This window comes from Aethalodelphis obliquidens, unplaced genomic scaffold (genome assembly GCF_003676395.1).
Source record: "Aethalodelphis obliquidens isolate GAN/ISIS:26980383/991018 unplaced genomic scaffold, ASM367639v1 scaffold19, whole genome shotgun sequence".
NCBI classification, from domain to species: Eukaryota; Metazoa; Chordata; class Mammalia; order Artiodactyla; family Delphinidae; genus Aethalodelphis; species Aethalodelphis obliquidens.
The window spans coordinates 22,018,259-22,042,490 of record NW_020837963.1 but is presented as its reverse complement, the minus strand read 5'-3'; the positions used below and the strand labels follow the sequence as shown (position 1 = coordinate 22,042,490).

The window sequence follows — 24,232 nt, the reverse complement described above, 5'->3', positions numbered from 1 at the left end:
TAGGATATACTAGTATAAGAATAGTTTAAATGACCAATTCATAGCTAAAAATTGTACTGATGACACATAATATCTGTAAAATAAAACTATGTGGCTACTTGTTAAACAACTTTATGCTTTTTGTCATATTTCCTTTTAAAATCTGTAGTGATCTAGACTTCTAGCCTCATAAAATAACATGTTTATCACTCAGTGTTGCTGTGTAGGCTGTCCAGAGGGGCCCTTTTGTTCTTTGTCACAATGAATTTACAGTCTACTGTCTACATTCTACATTGCAGGAAAATTCATTTTAATATATCTTCTCTTCATATTTGTTTTTTTCTCTCTCCTCGTCATTATCTCATTTAAGATTAACATGCAAAATTAAAATGGGTAAGATAAGTGATTTTAAGTTAAATAAACTAAAAATTATTTGCTTCATATATATGCATATATATAAACACCTATATGTATTGATTTGTGAATTATACATATACTATATCTATCTATCTATCTATCTATCTACCTACCTACCTACCTATCTATTTGGAAATACTCATTTTCCCTTCCAGTAAAGAATAATTAGACACTAACATCTTACAATGTCTGAGGTCTAATACTCTGGGGAGAAAGATGAGAATTTTTTTTTGGAACAATGATTTGCATATTATATTTAAAGTACATTAAAGCATGTTCTCAATGATAAATTCTTGAATGTTTAAACGATTTGATAACTGACTCAAGTAATATTTAAGCCAAATTTTTTTCTAACATAGTAAGTTAAAGATTTTAAAAAGAGATATTATTTTCAAGTGTTATTAATTTTAAATAAACAAATGATCTTAATAAAATTAAATAGAGACTAAAAGCAATGAAGATTATGTGTTGCTTAAGAACTGATGCAATTTATGTCAGGTGAGCATGAAGTGATATGCTGCTATGTACATTATATATAATATCTAGTTGTACCAAACAATATCATAAAAACATTTACTATTCTGCTCAAAGGTCTTTCCAAATATGTTTTTTTTACAAATTATATATTTTTTTTTACAAATTATATTTACAAATATAAAAGAATATTGGAACAGATATCGTAGATTACATCTTTTTTTGTCACCTCATCGCAAAAAATCAACAGAACAAATTAATAAATACCCTAGCAAAATGCAGCAAGCACTAGAGATCTAACTTTAGTGCCTTAGGCAATCTGACAGATGATGTAGTTCAAAGTGTTTGCTCTTCTGTAAAATTTACATTTAGAAATGCAGAGAACCTCTTCAAGCAGACATTGTTACACTGGTTTCCACAACAGTGCAAGGTTTTTTGTTGTTGATCAATAGTGCGATGCCACCCACTTCAGTGTGTGCCCTAACACGCTGAAGAGATGCCAGAAAGCAAAATACTCATGAGGAGCATAAAATTCCACTTCTCAGACTGTCTTGGTTAGGAAATTCAAGTGTTATACTAGATTATAAAATGTTACAAAATCATACCAGAAGGTACCAAAATCATACTTCGAAGATTTTCTAAGGAGTTGGTATACCTTTGGAATTTGATATATCTTTAATTCAAAATATATTTTAAAAATATTTAAAATCATAACAATTTACGTCAAGATATATTTGAGTCTCCTGTCCTCACTTTTCACTCTCAGTACTATATGATTTTACCATCCAGTACAAAACTATTTGTATTTTCTTACATGAAGACAATTTTTAAAAGAATGTCTTTAAATGTTTTAAAATAAAAATGTTCTTATTAGTCTAAAACCTAACAATGTGACATAAAAGTAATTATGAACTTTTATTAAGACTGTGAAATCCTAGAGCATTTCAATAAAATATATCAATAAATTATTACATCAATTAACAATTCAATCCATATACCTGAAATATTGATTTTTCATATTGCTATAAAAGGACAAAATTTTAAAGTTTAACAATAAAACATTAAAATAATTACTTTAAATATGAAATCAACAGAATTTAATTAAAGGAAAAATTACTTGAAAATAATTCAGGTTGTTCAAGTCTAAGTCAATAAATGCCACAGTCAATAATTAAAATATTGAGGTCTAATAAGTGATAGAAGGAAAGCCTAAATATAAACATACCTAAATGATGACTTTGCTACCTGGTGTTATTTTTTTTTTTTTTTTAACATCTTTATTGGAGTATAATTGCTTTACAATGGTATGTTAGTTTCAGCTTCACAACAAAATGAATCAGTTATATATATACATATGTTCCCATATCTCTTCCCGCTTGCGTCTCCCTCCCTCCCACCCTCCCTATCCCACCCCTCCAGGCGGTCACAAAGCACCGAGCTGATCTCCCTGTGCTATGCGGCTGCTTCCCACTAGCTATCTACCTTACGTTTGGTAGTGTATATATGTCCATGCCTCTTTATCGCTTTGTCACCGTTTACACTTCCCCCTCCCCATAGCCTCAAGTCCATTCTCTAGTAAGTTTGTGTCTTTATTCCTGTTTCACCCCTAGGTTTTTCATGACATTTTTTTTTTTTTTAAATTCCATATATATGTGTTACAATACGGTATTTGTCTCTCTCTTTCTGACTTACTTCACTCTGTATGACAGACTCTAGGTCTATCCACCTCATTACAAATAGCTCAATTTCGTCTCTTTTTATGGCTGAGTAATATTCCATTGTATATATGTGCCACATCTTCTTTATCCATTCATCCGATGATGGACACTTAGGTTGTTTCCATCTCTGGGCTATTGTAAATAGAGCTGCAATGAACATTTTGGTACATGACTCTTTTTGAATTATGGTTTTCTCAGGGTATATGCCCAGTAGTGGGATTGCTGGGTCATATGGTAGTTCTATTTGTAGCTTTTTAAGGAACCTCCATACTGTTCTCCACAGTGGCTGTATCAATTTACATTCCCACCAACAGTGTAAGAGGGTTCCCTTTTCTCCACACCCTCTCCAGCATTTATTGTTTCTAGATTTTTTGATGATAGCCATTCTGACTGGTGTGAGATTTCAAGGAGCAATCCCCAAGGAATTCATAGTGATAAGAGTCAGAGGTAGAGTGTTCAAAGAAAAAACACATAATATTTTTCTGTAGGACTTCATAACATAGCTGGGGTGACAATATTACAAATGATGGTGATAAACCCTGTGACAGCCAAACAAACACAGAAGAAGAAAGTATTCTGTAACCAATTTGTGGATTGGTCACCTGTACCAATCAATGTTACAAAAAAACCTGGATTTTAAAGCATAAGTTAAAAAAGTATATAGACAGCTTACAACCTTACTCTCCTGCCCTATTTTGTTCATGTGGCTTATATCTATTAATGATCACAATAAGAAATATTAGTACTTATAAAGTATTCAAAATTTTTTTATTAATATGTTTAAAACTAATAAACCATTTTATGATAACACAAATACTATTTTAAAATTTTAAAAATTTTCTTAAATAGGCAAAGAGTGTTAATGTTTTTACATTTTTGCAAAACTCAATATCTGGCTTAAGAGAAGACAGCTTGATACTCATTTCTGCTTCTGAATTCAGATACATGGTTTTGATTACGTATATACAGAAAATAAGTCCTCACACAGACATGAAGTTGCAAAAGGGAAGAATAGTTTAAGAGCATTTTCAGCCAACTGTAGATATTCTTCAATTCTGTCTCCAAAGTTGACATATTTCTTTTAAAGGTTATTACCACGGGGGGTCTGACATAGTGTCATACACGTTTTACACTCTGTTGCATTAAAATCCATAGGCCTCTTTTCACCTTTGACTGATTTTGGGTAAAACACTGGTTCACTGAGTTATGAAGATCTTATAAATGTCAACATATTTCATTATCAATATAAAAAATTCATCAATATCACCCTTGGTTCCCCCAAAAACGTCTGTAAGTTTTGAGAAGTTGTTAAACTCAAGAATGCAGACACAGTAGGTGCCCAAATTTTAATTTTCATCTGAAAACTTAAAATTTAGCTTTGTTAATAAATACTGTCAATTGTTTTCTTTGAAGACAGGCTCATTTAGTTCATTTTTGAGAAAATGTCTGAGAATTACCCAAGACTGAATAACCATATTGTTTTCTATCACACTTTCATTAAAATAGATGTTCTGTGAAAAAAATTTTTTGCCAGTTTGCTTGTAATTTCAACAATCACACAAGTGCTCCCCCTGGAGATAATCATTTCATGTCAGTATGTAGCAGATGTGTTTTATGGGTTCTTACCATTTTGTCACATACAGTATTAAAAAGATGTACTTAAAGGTCTAGATTTAATAAAGTTATTTTTATTGTTTCATCAATATGATTCCTAAGTAAAATGAAAATACAATTGAAATATGTTTTGTTTGTTCATTTGCTTATTTGGGTGAATATATGATGGTAAAGAATACAATGACTTTAGTTGCATTTATTTTTACTGCTTTGCTTAAGCCTTTGGTGTCATATCCAAAAAAATAATTGTCAAAACCAATGCCAAGGAGATTTTCCCCTGTGTGTTTTCCTAGGAATTTTATTGTTTCGGGTCTTACATTTAAGTCTTTAATCCATTTTGAGTTGATTTTTGTGTAAGGTGTAAGAGAAGGTTCCAATTTCATTCTTTTGCATGTGCATATCCAGTTTTCCCAGCAACAATTATTGATGACACTATCCCTTTCCCATTGTCTCTCCTGGGCACTCTTGTTGAAAATTAGTTGATGAAATATATATATATATATATATATATATATATATATATATTATTTCTGGGCTCTCTATTCTGTTCCACTGGTATCTTTGCCTACTTCTATGCCATTGTCATACTGTTTTGATTACTATAGCTTTGTAATATAATTTTAAATGAGGAAGTGTGATTGCCTAAAGCTTTCTCAAGATTGCTTTGGCTCTTCAAGGACTTTTGTGGTTTGATACAAATTTTAGAATTGTTTTTTCTAATTCTGTGAAAAATGCCTTTGGAATTTTGATAGCAATGGACTGAATATTGCATATTGCTTTGGGAAGTATTGATGTTTTAACAATAGTAATTCTTCAGTCTATGAACACAGGATATTTCTATTTATACCTGCTTCAATTTTTTTCATCAGTGTGTAATAGTTTTCAGTGTACAGGTCTTTTACCTCCTTAGTTAAATTTATTCTTAAGTATTTCATTTTTTTGATACTATTGTAAATGGGATTATTTTCTTGATTTCCTTTTTGGAGATATCATCACTGGTATAAAAAAATGCAACTGATTTTTGTATGTTGACTTTTTATCCTACAGCTTTACTGATTCATTTATTATTTCTAACATTTTTTATGGAGTCTTTAGGTTTTCCATAAATAGGATCATGTTATCTGCAAAAAGCAATAATTTTACTTCTTCCTTTCTGATTTTGATGCCTTTTATTTCTCTTTCTTATCTTATTGCTCTTTCTATTACTTCCAGTACTATTTTGAATAGAAGTGGTGAGAGTTGGCATCCTTGTCTTTACCAGATCTTAGAGTAAAAGCTTTCAGTTTTCCTCCATTGATTATGATGTTAGCTATGGGCCTTTCATAAATGGGCTTTATTTTGTTGAGGAAATTTTCTTCTGTACCTATTTTGTTGAGAGGTTTTTTTAAAAATTATGAATGGATTTTTGACTTTGTCAAATACTTTTTCTGCAGCCATTGAGATGATCACATGTTTTTTATCTCTCATTTTTTAATGTCGAGTATTGCATTGATTGATTGATGTGCATATGTTAAACCAACTTTGCATCCCAGGGATAAATCCCACTTTGTCGTTATGTATAATCTTTTTGATGTGCTGTTGAATTCAGTTTGCTAGTATTTTACTGTGGATTTTTGCATCCACAGAGATATTGACCTTTCTTTTCTTGTGGTTTCTTTGTCTTTGCTTGCCTTTGGTATCAAGGTGATGCTGGCCTCATAAAAGGCCAGCGTTTGGAAGTAATTCATCTACTTCTGTTTTTTAAAGAGTTTCTGCACAGCAAAGGAAGGAATCAATGAAATGAAAAGGCAAGCTGCAGATTGGGAGAAAATATTCATAAACCATATATTTGATAAAAGATTAATATCCCAGGGCTTCCCTGATGGCGCAGTGGTTGAGAATCTGACTGCCAATGCAGGGGACACGGGTTTGAGCCCTGGTCTGGGAAGATCGCACATGCTGCAGAGCAACTAAGCCTGTGAGCCACAACTACTGAGCCTGTGCGTCTGGAGCCTGTGCTCTGCAACAAGAGAGGCCACAATGAGAGGCCCGCACAAAGTGATGAAGAGTGGCCCCCGCTGGCCAGAACTAGAGAAGGCCCTCGCACAGAAATGAAGACCCAACACAGCAAAAATAAATTAATTAATTAACTCCTACCCCCAACATCTTAAAAAAAAAAGATTAATATCCCAAACATATAAGGAATACATGTACAATACTCAATAGCTAAAAACAAAACAAAACCAAATAACCTAATTAAAACACGGGCAAAGGACCTAATAGATGTTTTTCCAAAGAAGACACACAAATGGCCAACCAACATGAAAAAGGTGTCCAACATCACTAATCATTAGGGAAATGCAAATCAAAACCATAAGGAGGTATCACCTCATACCTGTTAGGAGGGCTGTTATCAGAAAGTTAAAAGGTAAGTGTTGGAGAGGATGCAGAGCAAAGGGAGCCGTGGTACTGGTAGTGGAAATCTAAACTGGTACAGCCACTATGGAAAACAGTATGGATGTTCCTCAAAAATTAAAAATAGAACTACCACATGATCCATCAATCCCTCTTCTGGGCATATACCCAAAGGAAATGAAATCAGTACATCAAAGAGATATCTGCGATCCCATGTTCATTGCCGCATTATCCACAATAGCCAAGATAGGGAAACAATGTAAGTGTCTGTCAATGAATAAATTGTGATATACATATAACATATAAAATATGAATATTATTCAGCGCTAAAAGAAAGAGATCTGGCCATTTGTGACATCACACATGAACTTGGAGGACACTATGCTAAGTGAAATAAGCCAGACAGAGAAAGTAAAACACTGTATGATCTCACTTGTGGAATCTAAAAAAGTCGAATACATGGAAGCAGAGCAGAATAGTAGTTAATGGTGTGGAAAGTGGGGAAATATTGGTGAAAGGATACCTAGTTGCAGGTATGTAGGGTGTTAAGTCGAGATCTAATGTACAGCATGATGACTATAGTTAATAATACTATATTGTATTATGTATTGTATTGTGACCAGATTTCAGGTGCTCTCACCACACACACACACACAGACACACACACACAAGGTTAACTACGTGAGGAGATGGCTATGTGAATTAGCTTGACTCTAGTCATCATTTTACTATGTATATGTAAACCAAAGCAGCATGGTGTACACCTTAAATATACACAAATTTTACCTTTTAAAAAAGAATACAGTAACTACTACTATTGTTTGGAGCCATTGCCTTGATTTGTGCTGCAGTTTTACCTATTATTGCCTTTGCACCAAAACAAAGTGAGAATGACAAGTAATATATTAGTACTATGATGGAAAGAGTGTTGTCTTCATGCGCCACTCTGAGATCCACTGCTCCAAATATAGCTTTGTCCCAGACCCACAACACCTGCTCTGTCATAAAACTCTGTCAAAGTCTACTTCATGAGCTCTCTTACTCCTTCCCTTCCACAACTTCACTACTCATCCAGACTCTCACGTTTTCTCATCTTAAATATTTCCATTATTTTTCCATCAGCTGTCATACTCTTCATCTTGCATTATCTTGTTCACACAGATCGTAGACTAATATTGTTAATCCAAACATTTGATGCTGCCCCTCACGGCCTTAAAACCATTTAATAACACCTCAAAATTAAGTTCTCACTCCTTAGCAGGGACTTGACAACTTTAATGACTCAGTTCCTACCTGTACATCTAAACTCATCTTTCTCTACACCAACTCTGAACACAAGTTGTGTTCCAGCCATATACAAAATCCTTCAATTTTCCTGAATAGAAACATGCTATTGAAAGGTTAGGTAGTCTTTCACAGAATAATCTTCTTGGGGTTCCCGGTTCCTTCATCTTCCTGTCAAGCTCACAATCATTCATCAAGACCAATGGCAAGCCTCCCTTAGTCTCTCCTGAATGACTCATGCATGGTTAATAACTTATCCCTGTTCGTGATGGAGGGGTGGGATGTTTCTCAAGACCTTGACAGCTTGATCTGAATTTAGATGGCTCCTTGACTCATTATGAAACCTGGTAGTGTTCTTACACTGGACTCAGTAAGTAAATTATTGAGTTGTTCCTTTACTAATTCATGCCATTTATTTATTAATTCTTTAACATAACTAGACTTCAACATAGGATTTTTTTTTTTGCGTCTTGACTATATGCTTTTCACAGTGAAGACCAGTAGGCATCTGTTAAGTGATTATTTCTTTCATATTTGATGAGAGAAGAAAAGACTAAAGATAAAGAAGAGGATAGCATACAGCTGCGTTGGGCTATATGTTCTGAAAGGGAGGGCATACTTCTATGTATAACTTATGAGGTAAGTCAGAAAGAGAAAAACAAATATTGTATATTAAGGCATATAAGTGTAATCTAGAAAAATGGTATAGATAATTTTATTTGCAAAGCAGAAATAGAGACACAGACATAGAGAACAAACATATGGCTACCAAGGGGGAAGGGGGTGGGTGGGATGAATTGGGAGAATGGGATTGACATATATACTCTACTATTGACATATATACTCTATCTATAAAATAGATAACTAACGAGAACCTACTGTATAGCGCAGGGAACTCTACTCAATGCTCTGTGGTAACCTAAATGGGAAGGAAATCCAAAAAAAGAGTGGATATACGTATACGTATAGCTGATTCTCCTTGCTGTACAGTAGAAGCTAACACAACATTGTATAGCAGCTATACTCCAATAAAAATTAATATAAACGAAAACAAACATCAGAGAAGCTGCTTCACTTGTACATCAAAATGGTCAACTAGATTTTACTTGTTCTACTATTACTTAGTTTGGTAGAACTTTCAGGAAGAATCTGATATGGGTTGAAGGACATAGTGATATTTTTTCCAATTAAGCCCAAGTTTTTCGGAGGGATTTTATTTGCATACTAGCAACAGTTAGAATAAACAAATTAATGTTTATTGCACAATTTAAAAATCATCATACTTTTTATGTTATATACCTTTCCCCTTAGCATAACTGTGCAATTAAACTAAATATTAGCATTCAATGCAGATCTTACAAGTATAAAATTAATTTTCACTATTTAGTACACAGATAAAAAGTTGAAAAAAGCATATTTACTGAAATTATTTTTTGTTTTAAAGTGTCTTATCAATTTACTGTCATGACAATTGAGATCAGATACTGCCTATTTAGGCACTCAGTTTCTTTCTTTAAACCTAATCTTATTTTGAAAAGTAAAAGACATTAACTTTCAGATTTTTTCAAGTATATTTAAATGAATTTGAAAATAAATTGCACTCCTCTTTCTTATTACTCTTACTAATAATTCTTCTCAATCCTGACCTTTTACTAATCTCCTATGGTTGTTCTAATTAAGTCAGAGTTTTGAGTTTTGAGAATAGACATTTTTAGGAGCTAGTTTAATAAAATTCACTTTATTAGGATAGAGAATATTGATTTTCCAATAAGAAAAAAAGGTGGAAGTTTTACTGAAGTTTTAAATTATTACAATTAATACATATCAATCTATGTTGAAAGCTTGAGTCCTAAGTTTTCATAATGCTAATTTCAATATTGGTGTTATCCTATACATTGTATACTTCAATATTCTGGTCATAATATTTGCATAGAAATTTTATAATTGCTTCCTTTCAATATAATTTATATCAATTTTCCAATAGCTGCTTCCTTACATTTGTCTCCCGTCACTGAATAACATGAATGTGTACCACTGAAAAACTCAATATAACTCATTTTTTAAGCTCCTTGTGACAGATATCATGTACTCTGATACAGACCTCCCATGCTTACTATTTGACAATCCCAACATGCTCATAATCAATAATTACAAGTTCAGTCTTTTAAATCTTTGAAAGACTTAAGGTCTCTCAAATATTAAACTACATTATGAAATGCATCTTCTAGAAAAAAGTAACTATGGATAAAATTACATTAGAATTAAAATTAACTATAGTAGTCACATTGGCTGTCTACTCAGCATCCAGTTCATTCATAACAGAATCTGATTTTTTTCAGTTATGCACCCCATCATGCAGCCCAAGTGCCCTGGTAGGCATCTCTCACCCCTAGTATCATGGTGGAACTTGTTACTCCTAGGGTCACAGTCTCCTTGCTTGTGATTAGTTTAAGAAAGAGAACATGACCTGAATATAACCAATGACTTGTGAACAGAAGTCTTCTGGTGGCTTCTGACAAATGTTTTCTTATCTGGAGGTAACCTCCAGATAAAACTAGCCTCCTTCTCCAGTGGATGTTGTCCTGTCTGGATGTCATAATTCAGAGATGCTACAGTTATCATTCTACTAGATCGAAGGTGAAGGCAACTCTAAGGATGGCAGAGCAGAGATAGGAAAGAAAAAAAACGAACCCAGGTCCTTAATTTTCATTCTTAAGCAGAATCAAGAATGAACCAAACCCTGAAGCCATTTTCTTTTTCTGGACATGCTGTAATATGTGAAAATGCTCTTCTTTAAGTTGTTTGAATTGGGGTTTCTGTTATTTTCAGCCAAAAACATTCTAACTTATAAAACAGAGAGCTAAGCTTTCCTCATTTAACAATGGGAAATTGCTGTCCCTGTCTGGGTGGCCGTCCTACAGTTAGAGTGATGACCAGAATCAGGGCCATGCCTCCTGCTCACACTAGTGATCTTTCCACCAACTTACGCAATAGCTATTGCTCTGAAATTCATGCTGTTTAATAATGGCAAATAATGGCTAATCGAGAAGTTATTACAGGAAGGAGAATTCAACTACCAAAGAGACCCAAATTGTAGGAATGATGAAAGGAATCCCAGAAAAACTCACTACCTTATTACCCCAAAATATTTTGAGGTTGTCTATTATAAAAAACAAAAAAGATAATCTATTTTCAGGGCTAAGAAATGCAGAACATTAGTACAAAGGAAAAATAAGCACTAAAATAGGAAATGTACATACGTCTTTCTCTCCTCTTCTCGCCCTCCCTCTCTCTCTGTCTCTCTCTCAACATGTGTAAATTTAGTGTCTAATAATATGTTTCACTAACTTAAGAACAAAAAGGCATGAAACAGCTCAGTCAGCCCTAGCACCATTCTCACTCTGAGAGGCACAGCTTTGCTACACAGATACTAACAGAGACTCTACAGCTTCTAGGACTTTACTTACTAGATGCACAATTTTAAATCTTTTAATTACAGTAATGGTTGAATAGCAGCCCACTAAAAGACATGTCCAAGTCCTAAGCCCCAGAACCTGTGAATGGGACCTTATTTGGGAAAAAGGTCTTTGCAGCTGTAATTAAGCGAAGGACCTTGAGGGGAGATCACCCTGGATTCAGTGTGGGCCCCACAGCCAATGATCAGTGTCCTTAGACGAGCAGAGGGAGCTTTGAGGCAGGACACAGTGGACATGGTCACGTGAGTGTGAGGGCAAAGGTGGAAGCGACGCTGCCGCAAGTGAAGGGGTTCCTGGAGCTACCAGAGGCTGGAAAAGGCAAGGGAGGATGCTCCCCTAGAGTCTCTGCAGGGATGCAGACCAGCCGACACCTTGATTCCTGACCTCTGGCCCCCAGAACTGGGGGAGAATAAACTTCTGCGATTTTAAGCCAAATTTGTGGTAGTTTGTTAGGCCAGCCTGGGAAACTAATACGATTATACAGTACTATTTGAAAATGAACAGTCCAATTTGTGTTTTAAAGTCAGTAGTCTTGAACGAAGGTAAAATGACAGAAAGAAAATGATGAAAAATTTGTACATAGCCCCGTTTCTCTAATAAGATATTAGTTTCTTAAAAAGCAAAGAATATATCGGTATTTATTTTGAGTCACCTAAAGTATGGTTAACATCAGAAAGTGCCTAAACATAGGTCTCACAATTGACAGACGGCATGAGAAAAATCACATGGTTACCTCAGCAGATTAAAAAAATAATATAATTGATAAAGTTCAACACCTTCTATGAGAAAAAACCCCTCAATACATCAAGTATAGAAAGGATTTTTCTTTAAAGTTTATTACCAAAATTTATTGTACTTCATGCACAATCCCTTTATTACTGGAAACTTGGCAAGGATACTCTCTGCCAGTGCCTCACTGTAACATAGGTCCTAGACAAGAAGTTAAGAAAAAGGTTAAGAAAGGAGAAGATAGAACTATCACTCTTTGTAGACAATATGATCACTGACATGTAAACGCTAGCAGCATTAATAGAAAAATAAATTATTAACACAACTAAAGTATTCAACAATACTGTCAAATACAGTCAACACAAAAAGTCAGCAGGACTTCTCTACACTAGCAAATATTAACTAGAAAAAATAATACCTTCACAATAACAAGAAAAGCTGTAACATACCTAGGGATTTCGTTGGAGAAAATTTTAAACCTTAAAAGAGGAGCTGAGTAAAAAGCATATTCCATGTCCTTAGATAAATTGCTAAGGTAACTTTAGAAAGTAAGAACTGAGCGTGTTTGGGGAACAATGATCCTAACAAATGCCACAACATCGTGTGATCGGTGGTTATTTAAGACAAGTGGCATGTTAGTGGTACAAGAACAAACAAGCAGACAGTACAGAGTAATCAGAGAAAAACACGTGTGTGAGTGTAGGATCTATGCCACCACAATAACTGAGAGGGCAGCTCACCTAACAAATGGACGAGTGATAACTGAGTCCCTAAGTATTAAAAAAAATAGATTTCTGTTTAATGCAGGACTCCACAGACTGAACAGAGGTGAGAAATTATTTACAACATCTAAAATTGAAGTAAGACTAGTGTTTAGAATAGACAAGAAAACCTTATAAAACAGCCAGAAAAATAAACGGCCCCCAGTATGATATGGACTAAAGATATGATCAAAGAATTCGTGGAAGAATAAACTCAGAAAGCAATCGTGCATAGGAAGAATTTCTCAAATTCACTGGGAATAGAAAACTGTATGTTAAAACGCAAATGAATATCATTTTACACCCATCAGATTTGGAAAATTAATGACTAATGGAAAGTATCAATAAGACTGTGAGCATACAGAACCCTCAGGTGCCCTGCGGATGTGCAGAGTGAAGCTGCTTTCTGGAAAGTCATCTGGTTGTCCATACTTAAGTACTCACATACCCTTCACGCAACGATCTTATTCTTTTTTATATATGCCAGAAAATTTCTCACATTGGGGCATAAAGACACAGAACAAAAATCTTAATTACTTCATTGTTTGAGGTAATGAGAAGTTGCTGGCAATACAGTTTCTATCACTAGGAAAATGGAAAAGTAAAATATAATGGATATAAACTATGGGGTATCATGTAACAGTTAGGTGCAACTGGCAAAATGGAGACACAGAAATGCAAATAGGTCTAAAAGTCATAATGCAACATGAATTAAAAATAAACATAGTAAGTTATAATACAATATTACCTAAGTGAATTAACAAAGCAGGACATGTTCAAAAAATCAACAGTATACATTTATAAGATTCACATAAAGTTTCCCATCAAAATCATTATAATGATTATGGAAGCAGAGAGATGAATGGGATTAGGAAATGGGAATAAAATAGATTAATCAAATATTATAGAGATGAATGATGATAGCATCCATTAACTTAGCAATAATGATTAAATCAACCTTTGCAGCTGCCTTCTATCACACTAGAAAAAGAAAGAGGAAAGAAGGAAGGAAGAGAGGGAGGGAGGGAGGGAGGAAGGAAGGAAGGAAGGAAGAAGGAAGGAAGGGAAGGAGGGAGGGAGGAAAATTCACTTCCTAAAGAAAAGTCAACTGAATGATATGTGAAATTGTAGCAGGTCAACTGCTATTAACAATTATATGGCTATTACAACTTTTCAGTGCTCTGAATTAGTCTTCAGCTCAGCTCTCTATGGCTTAGTATGTGGTAACTCCTAACATAGTAACTAATGGGCACAATTATGTTTTGCTAGTAAAGGACACAGAGTGGAAAGAGTATTGGTATGATCATTAATGTATATCAATTCCAAAGAGTATATATATATAAGAAAGCTATAAGAGACTCTGGTTACTTCCCTATGCTTATGAGACCAACTCTAGGTGAGATCCATGACTTAACTGCGAATCATGTTTAGCTTGTTTACCTATATATACTTACAGCATCTAGACGGGATATCCAGGATTATTTATACCTTTTTATTTAGATTAAAAAATGCATAGCTTTAAGTAATAGAAAACTCGAATATCAGTGATTGAAATCTGTGGTAGGCAAACTATGGCCTGTGGGCTGGATTTAAATAAATTTTGTAAATAAAGTTTTATTGGAACACAGCCATTTATTTACGTATTGTCTGTGGCTGTTTAATGTACTACAAGGGCAGAGTTGAAGAGTTGCAACAGAGACCTTAGGATCTGCAAAGCCTAAAATTTTTACTATCTGGCCCTTTACAGATAAAAGTTGGCTGGCCACTGATTTAAGCAAGATTTTTTTTTTCTCACATAATAACTTAGAGGTAGGCAGTTATTGGTGTTAGTTTAGCAGTTTGATAATATTAGAGGTAACAACTCAGGCCCAAATACAGGTATTCCCCACTTTTCAAAAGTTCTCTTTAGACCACTTCCCATTTATTAAAGACCTACATCAGCACCTGTTTTCGCCAGCATTTCTCTCAAGCTCATCTCCTCAGGGCACAAAATGTCTGCTGCATTTCCCGCTATCATGTTTTCAATGTAGAAAAAGGGAATAAGGGACATTATTGGCTATATCAGAAAATATAAATTCCTTTCTAACCTTTTAGTAGGCTTAAAATTTTTATCTCATTGGCCAGAAATGTACCTCCATAACTGCAGGAAGTGTAAAAAGTGATCATCTAGCTCTTTCAGTCTCTATATTGAAGATGGGAATGGAAGAAGTGAGTTACAAATGGGTGGATGTTGAGTTAGCAATTAATTCAATTAAACCCCATGCCTGAACTGTCAGAGTTGCATCATGTTTTGCTTCAAATACAGTACCTATCTTGTGTATACCTCCTACAGGCTATGAGGGAAAGGGGATACTCTCACTTTTGCCAGACCAAAAACATCCCTTCCCAAATGAAGATAAACAAAAATTTAAATAGTACACACTAGAGTTAGATCACAACACAGAGATACTCCAGGTCACCTGACCTAGTCACGGGAGCTTTTTCTCCAGCTGGTCGTAGGAGAGACAGAGATTCGAAGCTTGAGAATGCCTTGGTGTTCCACTGCTGTCTCAGAGAGGGAAAGAGCCACATAAGTCAAGGATTTCGGGCAGCCTCTAGTTGCTGAGAGCAAACCTTCTTGGCAGCCAGCAAGGAAACAGGGACCTCAGTCTTACAGCTGCGAGGAACTGAATCAGCCAACTCCAGAAGGAGCTTGGAAGCAGATTTTTCTCCAGAGCCAACAGATAAGAGCTCAGTCTGACTGACCACTTGACTTCACGCTCATGGAACCCTCAGCAGAGAACCCAGCCATACTGCACCTTACGACCTACAGCACTGTGAGCTCATAAATGCCCGTTTTTTGAGACCCTGAGTTGGTGGTACTTTGTTACACAACCATAGTAAGTGAAAGTTATATTCCAATTATTTGTCATTAAACTGCATAAAAGATCCAAGTTTGGGGATAATAATGAGTCTGACCACGTGAGTTTATCTGCAAGATGGAACTGGAATAAAAGACAGGAAAGTTGACTTTTACATCCACCATCAGAGAGTCGGCTGTACTAACTCTAAGACTAGGACAGTATCATGTAGCCTTGAGCTTAGCAGGACAATTTCCACTACACCAAGACGACTTTTTATGAAAGGGTAAAAAGGAGAATAGTGGAGAATTACAGACTACTGCAAATCCAATTAAATTTTCATTTTATAGTACCCTGGATTTCTAAATACGATTAACTTGATTCAAAGACATAGAAAAGGAGAACTGGGGTGGGAATAGTTGGATAAAACTTACAATCCCTCTTTCTCTTTTTCTCCAAATAAATGGGGGAAAACCCCTAACTTCCCTGAATATTGTATAGCAGGAATTTAATCATTTCTTCAGGATGTCAAATTCTGTGTGAAAATAATTCTGAGTAGAACAAATTCAACATTTATTTCACTGAATCTCAAAGCCTATGGTTCCCTAAATTAAGAACCTGTTCTCTAATCAACAAAATCAGTTTAGTGGCTACTATTGGTTTGTAACCTAAGATTGTTTAATGGGTAATGAAAATTTTACCTTTTGTTATTAGAAGTATTAGATAACTCTGCAATGACCTATATGGGAATAGAATCTAAAAAAAGCGTGGATATATGTATATGTATAACTGATTCACTTTGCTGTACAGCAGAAACGAACACAACACTGTAAAGCAACTATACACTAATAAAAATTAATTAAAATAAAATAAAATGGCCACTGGGCCAATGTAAACACACACACACATACAAAAAGAAGTATTAGATGTAAAAAGGATTTACAATTTTTAAAATATTATATAATTTGAAACAAATATGAAACAGCGTTATTTATAAAATAAAAGATGCTACATAGATATTTATAGCAAGGTACAAAGTAATAATTCAAGAATAAAGTCTCACTAAAATATTCTTCAAATTTTAAGTTGTAAATGAATATGCATTCATTACTTGAAGTATAATATATAACTTTCCATTAATGGTAGAAAAACAATTTATCCTCAGTGAATATTATGCAATTAGCTTTTCCCTTATTGCATCTGTCAGATATTATACAACTAAGCAGACTTTGTTAATGGGTAAGAGATTTTTAAAAATCCAAAATACATTGATGATATTCTGAAAGAATAATTAAGGGCACTGGATCTAAATCCATTAGATAAATGTAACAATGCTTCAGAAATCATGGAAATAATGTCATAACAAAATTGTGCTGTTGAATATTCTTTCTCAAATTTACTATCTGATTTACCACGGAAAATGGCTTGTTTGAAATTACAAGTTACTTTATCATGCAAATTGGTCTCAAAATTTTTCTAACGTTGGTATGAATTATGTCTCTGGTTTCAAAGATGCAAAATCTGAGGCTGAAATGACTTGCACAACCATAACTGTTTTAAGTTTCACATTGTCTTACATGAAGCTGTCATCTCACTTTCTGAGCTATGATATTATTTGCATTTTACAGACAGGAAAGTGAGAGAAAGACATTGTTTAAAGCATACTATGTCTTCCTGATGTAGCACCACTGCAGAGGATTGCCTCCTACACACACAAGCGAGTAGTTTTAAAAAGTGAATAAAGACAATAATTTTCCTAACATAAATCATATTGCTGCACACTCTAAGTCAAGCCCAGATTAATCATACAGATATTTTCTAAGAGTCTGATTCCATATTTCTCAGCGAACAGATATCTGTCATAGAGCAATAGGTTATAAACAAGTCCTGATTGCTGAGTGATTGCTTTTCCATGGCTTTCTTAAGCCACACAGAATGATTCTTATTGGAGATATCTTAGATGTTGCAAAATTTCAATTGACCTTGACTCAAGTATTACAAACATCAAGTCTAACTCTGGGAGTTCCCTATTATTTTGAGATCACAGCTCCATAAATCCCCTCCATCCAAAGGTCTTAACCCATGGTCTCTCCTGCTGATGTCTGAGAGCTGTCCATTCACAGCCCATCCATCTCTGTCAGTGAAGGTGCATCCAGCCTTGGGCATTTCTCCCCTTCATCTTATCCTACATAAAACCAACTTTTCGTATTCCATTTCTATGAGTCTTCCCTGAGTGACCAGCACTAGTGCTCAGATATTATGAGACAATTAACAAATGATCATGGATTAACTGTGACTGTCACAGGAACCAACGTGTGTGTCCATAGGAGCTTCTGTTCAAGAAACTGAAACGTCTTCAAACTAAGAGATTACAGCTAGATGAATGAATGAATAAATACACAAATGGATAAGATGCCTTAACCCAAATCAATGATTATCACTCTGGGGACTTCTGGTGGGTATTTCAGGAGAAACCAAGCCTATGCTCACTCTTCACATCGCACCAAGTGTGTGCTCATCCAAGCATGTAGCCATTTCTTCAGGGAATCAAAATGAAAATGTTCAAGATACCACACTGCACACATGTGCTGTTTCTACACTTACCGATGCTTTTGCTTCTAGCTTTAAGGACATGCTATGTTTATAGGTGGCTGTTTTTCATAAGGACGCCTTCATCTTTTCCAAAATTCTCTCAGATGTTTACTTTACATATAGATAAATACGACAACTCCAAATAGGAGTAAAACAGAATAAAACAATGTTTTTAATGTCAGGTTATAGGGAATTTAGAAATAATATTGGTCTCAATATGGCCATTGCTTTTCTGGCATCGAGTAGAATGGGAACTTCACATAGCACTATCTTCATTCATCCTTCTAAGGGATTTTATTTATATTTTCCTCACTACAGACGGCACTCATATTTACTTTATTAAAATTTCTATAAACTGTTTCTTTTTCGTCTGCTTAGAAAATTAAGGAAAGTTTATTAGCTGATTCTATGTAAATTGCTTTAGTTCAGTTTTCATTGAGGATAAATGTGTTTTGAATATCTGTTATGACAATTATATATAGCTACGTTTTCAACCCTAATGCATTTTTAATAACTTCCTTCAGCAGCTAGTGATTTGAATTTCAAATTTCTTTCTACCGAGAAGTAAAAAAAAAGTATATACCATTTTATAGCAGTTTCATATAAAAAAACTGATTTATGCAGCAAGATCTCTCTCACAGTAAACATATCAAATGTCTAAATGAGATCAGTAATACTCATAAGCTTTATAATATGTACGTTTCAGCTAGAGTATAGCATTAAAGTTGGTAAAAAAAAAATAATTGTATCCTTAGATTATTTTGCAGAAGTCCTTCACTTAGGTTGGAAACATTTTGTTCATTTGATTGATTATTTTAATTTATTGCTATTGAGCACTACAGCAGATTTTAGGGCATATCAAAATAACCGACTAATCAGAAGTTTAAAGTGTTTAAACGTTAACAAATAGGACAATTTGGGAAATCCATAATGGTCTACTTCTTTAAGCCATCTTGAAAATGAAGTATTTTTTTCCAATTCTGGAGATCCAATATTTGGACTGAGCATTAATTGTTCAAGGGAAAACAAAGATTTTAAATATAGCCTTTTTCATAAAGAGATCTTTCTTTATTGACCTGATCATCAGAGGGAACTATGGGAAATTTAGAGCTTTGCCATGTTCACATCTGAAAAAAAGGATTCATAATTCTATAAATGGAAAAAGCCATGGGAAGTGATAGTTCAGTCTTTGATTTTGAAGAAGCAAAAGTATATTTCAGGATAAAAATGTCACGAACATCTGTGATTGTTTTTATTGCCTTGATGGCTGGTTGTCCAGGCCTTGGACAAATTAACCCCATCTGACCCCTGAGGTGGCCTTCTGGACACTAGCTACACCCACCCGCCCTGTCACAGGGAGGGGCAGCCCCAGAGCAGAGCAGGACTCACACAGTCTCCAAAGTTCTGTCTTCTCTCTTCTTAAAACTCTTTGCAAATGTCAGTATTTTTAATAACTTTATGGTAAAATTAACAATTATCTCTTTAGAATTATTACATTTTTCAGCTAGGAGCATATTTAAAGAGTCTTGGTAATTACTATACATTTTATAAATTTTACTGGTTAGGATTTTCATGTTTATTCTACTAGCATTTCCTCATTTAAATGGGACTTTTCATAATTTTCTATCATTCCTTGAATTAGCTGGTGTTTTTTTCAGTCAAGTATCAACTTTTTGATTTGTAACTCTCAATAAATTTATAATTGAAATACCTGTGAAATATCTTGGATGTCACCATAAGGCTGGAACTAAGGTCAGTGTCTTTTATAGAAGACGGTTTCATTTTACACTGATCAGGCTTTGACAGAGAAGTGTTGACATACATCCACCTTCACATTAATTCTGTTCAGTAGATTTCCTGGGCAGTTTCACTACAAACTGGCTGTACTTCTAATTGTTTAATGAAATATATATGTGAATATACCATACATAAATACTTCAAAATCTAACATGCCAAGAATCACCTTTTTTTCACCCAGTCTCGATGAACAGCACGACCATTCATCCCTCACCCAGTCCTGAAAAGATACCGTCTTATTCCTCTCTCTTCCATTTCGCCGATATCCAATCAGTTATTAAGTCTTCTTAATTCTACTGACTGTACCTAGAAAATATCACCCAAATCTATCTCCTCTCCATTCACTTTACCCTTCTCCATTTAGGACCCTGTTGTCTATTACGGGGAAGTGGAAATAATGATACTATAATATTTAATTATATTGTTTTTCTGTATATAGTCTATTATCCCATTCATTTGATGTGATGTCACGCAAATTATTTTTTTCTGAATACATATTTGAAGATATGAAAAACCATTTAAAACACTTCACAACTGCTCTATTGCTTACAGGATAGAGGTTAAACTCATGAGGAAGGTATTTATGACCCTTCCCTTGCCTCACCCACTTCCTTTGTGCTTATTTTCCACCACTACAGCCCTCCTTTCAGAGTTTGCCAACACTAGATTCCTCAAATTTTCTTCAACTCACCATGCAGTGTAGCTTCAGTACTTGTAATCACCCTTTTTCTTCCTCATAGAATGCATCCCTCTCCATTATTTTGTTTTGTCAAAACAGAGTAATCTTAAGAAGCCCTTTGGAAAGTCCTGACTTCCAAAGGTACACAAGTGTTCCCTTTTACTCTTATTACTGCACTTCATCATACTTCATTGTAGTTAGCTATTTATAACCTAGCTTTCTTGTATTGTAAGATCTTAAAACAATAATGAAAATAACTCTTAACATTTTTTGACTGCTCTAGACAGTCTTTAAAGAGTTCACATGTAGTATCTTATTTACACCTCTTGGAGGAGTAGGGCAATTACTATTACTATTGGAAAAATAAGAAGAGTATCTCATCTCTTCATCTTCTGAGCCTCAGTGTCTATCTAGTCACTAGGTATCACAGTTTCACAAAGCTACATATTATATTATATTATTAAAATAGTCTTTTCTCTGTTTTCTTGGATTGGGTTTGACAGTCGGTTCCCAATATTCAGGGCGGGGCTCTTTTCCTTTGTAGCACAGCAGAAGCTACTCTCAGTGGCAAGATGCACCTGTATGTTACTTGTGGCACCCAGTGAAAGCAAATATTTACATGGAAAGTTTTTCCTTTAACTTGAGCAACATCAGAGTTGCCCAATGGTAATATAATTTTGGTGGCTAGGGAGAACTTTATCACGTGTGAGTGATAAAGCGTGGCAGTATTGAATAATAGAAGAGATGATAAAAGAGAATTTGAATGATGCTAGCTGTACATTCTAAGAAAATAAAGAAGCAAAAATCAGTGTCATAGAGCTAGTTAAGAAGAAAAGTAGTGAGGGTGACACAAATATTTTGGTCTGAATGCCAAAGAGACATTTCAATTTTAACATATACAAAGTAAAAGCGTGTGATGTTTTTTTTACCCAGAGCCTATAATAAGACAGCCAGTGAAGCATTAGGCAAAACTTGCTAAAATAGTATCAAAATAAGAGAAGAAACCATTTACATATTTTCTTGAAAACAACCGTTAAGATTTCTTATTACTGATGAATCATGACCAAATTATTCTCCTTAACAGAATTGGTCTAACTTCATGGTTTTAATTCACAATCACTGAGGAAAAAAATAAGATAAAATTCCTGACAGGAAATTTAAATCACTAGGAAACAGAATTAGCCTCCCAACTGCTGGGAATAATAAGTTGTAATAATAAAAACCTTGAATCTCCAAAACATTGCCATGAGAAAAGTAAATTTTAGCTGTCACACACACTGAATCTAGTTATTAAAGTGCTTTAGGAAGTTTCAAGTTACAGTCAGTGATAACTGTTTATTTATTAAAAGATGAACTATTCCTATTCTCACTGCACTGCACAGGATCCTTCATGACTTAATTTTCACAGACTGGAGAGAGAGCTTACACACATAAAGTGTGTATGTTTTGAAAGCGTTAGTCATAGTTTTCTAACATTAATTTTTATTTAACCTACTTATATCTGCAGTCATTCTTTTCCTTCTTTTTTGTTAAAATGAATGCTCTCTGGTTCTGTTAAAAGACCACACCCTATTATACACAAGAACCTTTTAATCATCACAGTTTCTGTCGACTAGATTGTTCCCTTTGGCATATAGGTGCATTACAATACATGTCGTATTTAAGAAACATATCTGCTCTATATATTGGCTCAATTTTACAGTGAAACGTCTTGAAAAAAACTGCCTGAGTAGCTATTCGTTCCTTACCCCTCAGTCTCGTGTAAGCTACTCCAGGTGAAATAAGTCCCCACGTTTCACTGAAATAGCTCTTGGCAAAGCCACCAAAGACCTCCATGTTGTCAGCCCAATGGTCCCTTTTCTGTCACCTTTCTCAATCTCTCAAACTAGACACAGATGACCATTTGTCCACATTTTTTAGCACAGTTTTCTCTTAGTTTCCAATGGTTTACCCTTAGTGTTATTTTTCTCATCTTACTGCCTGCTGTTCTCAGATTTCTGTTCTGGCTCCTCCAGCTCTGCTAATCCTCTAAGTGTTGGAGTGTTATCTCCTTTTTCTTCATTCTTTCCCAAGGACGTTTTATCCAGTGCTACAGAATAAAGTGCTATCAATATGCCAATGACAGTCAGATAAATAACTTTATCAGTGACATTTCCCCCACCCCAGCTCACATTTGTTTATCTAATTGACTACTTGACATTTTAGTTTGAATGCTTAATAGACATTTCAAATTTAACATATGCTAAGTGAAACCTTGTGATTTTTACTCAAAGCCTGCTCTTCCATCTTTCCCATCTTCATGAACTGCGCCATCCTTATCTCTGTTGCTCAAGTCCATGAGTCCTACCTTTCACTTACACTCAACATTTAATCCATAGGTACATCCTGTCCATTTTCACAAACTATATCCAAAATGTGCCCTTTGACCTCCAACTTCAATATAAACACATTCATTGGAGTTACCAACACATCTAGGCTAGACAAATAACGCCTAACATTTTCTAAACTAACCATACACCAAGTAAGTAGTTATATGCTTAGTTATAAATTTTCCTTTGTTAATAACAACTAATTATATTTAATCTCGTTGTATGTCTACAGTACCATTCATTCCTTACAACAGCTCTCTGTGGTAGGCACTATTAAAATCTTAATCTGTCAGAGAAGAAAAATTAGGTACATAGAGGTTAAATAACTTATGCAATTTCACACAGCTATTAAATATGGAAGCTGGATTCCAGAGCCTACACTCTTACCCACTGTGTAATGTGGTTAAGATTCTTTTTCATTCCAACTTTATTACTGCCATGTCATTGACCCATAACATTGTATAAATTTAAGGTGTACAACATAATGTTTGGATACACATATATTGTGAAATGATTACCACAATAAGGTTAATTAACATCTCCATCACCATTGGTCAAAGGGTAAGATGCATAAGTTCTGAGGAGCTAATGTACAGCATGGTGATTAGTTAACAGTGCTGTATTATATACTTGAAAGTTGCTAAGAGAGTAGATTGTAAATGTTGTCACCACACAGACCCAAAAGGGGTTAAGATTCTTGATCTTTCTCAACAGTCTGTTTTCCAGGATGATCTTTTTCCTTGTTAAATTTATTGAAGAATGATTTATACAGAGTAAGTTACCGCCATTTAAAGTGAACAACTGAATGAATTTTGACCATTGCATGTACCTTTTAAACCACCACCACAATAAGAATAAAGAGCGCTTCCATCATCCCCTAAACGCCTTAGGTCCTTTTGCAGGCCAACCTTCCATCTATTCCTCCCTCAAAATAGGCAACCAAGGGGCTTCCCTGGTGGCACAGTGGTTGAGAGTCCGCCTGCCGATGCAGGGGACACGGGTTCGTGCCCTGGTCCGGGAGGATCCCACATGCCGCGGAGCGGCTGGGCCCGTGAGCCATGGCCACTGAGCCTGTGCGTCCAGAGCCTGTGCTCCGCAACGGGAGAGGC

The 24,232-nt window shown here is 34.9% G+C and overlaps 1 protein-coding gene across 1 annotated transcript in view; it reads right to left on the bottom strand.

The window, feature by feature from the left end:
* DOK6 (docking protein 6) overlaps positions 1-24,232 on the bottom strand; it is a 396,863-nt gene that overhangs the window by 226,955 nt on the left and 145,676 nt on the right. The gene's annotated exons all lie outside the window — the stretch shown is intronic.